Consider the following 2,594-nt stretch of genomic DNA (forward strand, 5'->3'; position numbering starts at 1 on the left):
TTCACTCTGCAGAGCACTTGCCCGCGAAAGGCAAAGGTCCCGTGTTCGAGTCTCGGTATGGCACACAGTTTTAATCTGCCAGGAAGTTTCAAGACAGCTATAGTTTTGATTGTTTCAGGAAATGAAATTACAATGAAATCCAGACCATTAGCTGCTTACAAGCATTGATAAATATCAACGAGGACAGTTGAAAACATGTGCCTCGACCAGGACTCAAACCTTGTATCTCCTGCTTACATGCCAGATGCTCTATCTGACTCAGTATTTGAGGACACAGAGGATAGTGCGACTGCAGGACTTATCTTTGACACAATCCCCATGAGACCCACATTTCCAACTTATTAGAATTATGTGTCAATACCTTCAGCTGCTGACGGGTGTTGATATATATCAACGGGGACAGGTGAAAATGTGTGCCTCGACCGGGACTCGAACCCGGGATCTCCTGCTTACAGGGCAGATGCTCTGTCCATCTGAGCCACCGAGGGCACAGGGGATAGTGTGACTGCAGGGACTATCTCACGCATGCTTCTCGTGAGACCTACATTCTCACCATATATGTCCACACATTACATTCGTAGTGTCCCTACCCAACACACTCATAATTCATGGAAGACATTCTTACCAAGTCCCATAAGAGTTCGGGTAATATGCGTGCATCCACACAGAAGAAGGTCATAGCCAGTGTTGCCAGAAATATATACTTATATGGATATGGTGTCTGTTCTTTCAGACATGTCTGAACGAAATTAGAATTATATATTAATACCTTCAGCTGCTGAGGGGTGTTGATATATATATCAACGGGGACAGGTGAAAATGTTTTCAACTGTCCCCATTGAGATTTATCAACACCTGCAAACAGCTAATGGTCTGTATTTCATTGTAATTTCATTCTTTGGGAGCAGCAAGATTACCAATGGCATCTGTTCTTTCAGACATGTCCGAAACAACAGATACCATCTTCATATAGACAAGGCTTAGCACCCAATGATCTTCTTCAGTACGGATGCACTCACATTGCTCAAACTCTTACGAGAATTGGTAGATTGACTGCCATGAGTAATGAGTATAGTGGGCAGGGGCACTACAAATATAGTGTGTGGACAGTAAGATGGAAATATGGGTCTCATGGGGAGCATGCCAGAGATAACTCCCTGCAGTTGCACTATCCTCTGTGTCCTCGATGGCCCAGGTGGATAGAGCATCTGCCACATAAGCAGGAATCCTGGGTTCGAATCCTGGTGGGGGCACACATTTTCAACTGTCCCTGTTGATATTCATCAGTGCCTGTAAGCAGCTAATGGTCTGGATTTCATTGTAATTTCATTCTTCGAGAGCTGCAAGGTTACCAATGGTATGTGTTCTTTTGGAGATGTCTGAAACAATAGATACCAAGTTAATGTGTTTCAGGAAAGATTCAACAACAATATGTTGGAAGCATTGGTTCATCAACAAGCACTGTAAGGATGATGTTGATTGAACATTCTCTGCACAGTAGTTCTTCGCAAGCTGTAGAGATGAATGGCACAACCTTCTTTCAAGTATTGACAGCTCTATGACTTCAGCGGGAGTTTCCAAGTGAAGTTCACACTAGTACTGGACTCTGATACCACTTTAAAGGACGAAATAACCAAAATGATCAACATGAGGCCCCACTGCCTCACATTCAAGGACAAATTTGACAACAGAAGCTTCTAGGAATTGTGTTTTGGAGACATGAGGACTTGGTAAACCTCCAGCACAAGTCAGTAGATAGTTGCTGACAACTGGTTTCACACAAACCTCTGGGGATGGGAGTTTCAAAATGACTGGATTTTAAGGCTAAATTGTCAGGTGCCCACATTCCTAGTGAACACGGCATTGGGGCTCTGTGTTCTCCTGTGCCACAAGAATACTTCTAAAACACCATTATTGCAGCTGATAACAACTCACATATTCTGATTTATGGTAAAAAGTCTCTAGAATTGGATCTCAGTATGAAGAGGAAGCTTCAATGGAGCTTCATGGTGGCTGACGTCACAGTACCTATCATTGGGAGGGATTTCCTCCACAACTTTCTAGTGTCTGCTGATCTCTACAATGGAAGGCTCTAGTTATTAGCAGAAGTAGATTAAATGCACATCAACCTTCCTTTTATACAGGAATCTCCAGAAATCATACCTCCTGATAAGCCAGGTATGTGCAAACATGATGCGTTGCATTATATTCAGACATAGTCTGAACCACCAGTTGTTGCTGCTAAGCATCACCAACTAACACCAGGGAAATTTTTTGCAGCACAGGAGAGCATCCAGAAGCAAAATAGACATACATAATTACACCCTTAGTCAACCTTGCCACTCCATATGGTTTTGAAGAAAAACAATACATGGCATTTGTGGAGCAACCACAGAGTTCTAAACGCAAGGACAGTGCCTGATAGATATCCCATCCCGCTTGTTATGGACTTCAACAATTTGTTTGCTAAAGCATCATTGATTGCAAGAAAGTTTAGCCACAAATAGGAATATCACTACATGCCTTACAGTTTAAAGAACATATTGCAAATCTGGCACACAGGTGAGGACTATTGTATTTGCAGCACGCAGGTG

At 42.8% G+C, this 2,594-nt stretch overlaps 1 non-coding gene across 1 annotated transcript; it reads right to left on the bottom strand.

Annotated features, from left to right (window-relative positions):
- Window positions 1-414: 414 nt before the first annotated feature.
- Trnat-ugu lies at window positions 415-489 on the bottom strand. The gene has a single exon. It is a non-coding gene; the product is annotated as a tRNA-Thr (tRNA).
- Between the last annotated feature and the right edge of the window lie 2,105 nt (window positions 490-2,594).

Source organism: Schistocerca piceifrons, chromosome 6 (assembly GCF_021461385.2).
Source record: "Schistocerca piceifrons isolate TAMUIC-IGC-003096 chromosome 6, iqSchPice1.1, whole genome shotgun sequence".
In the NCBI taxonomy this organism is placed as follows: Eukaryota; Metazoa; Arthropoda; class Insecta; order Orthoptera; family Acrididae; genus Schistocerca; species Schistocerca piceifrons.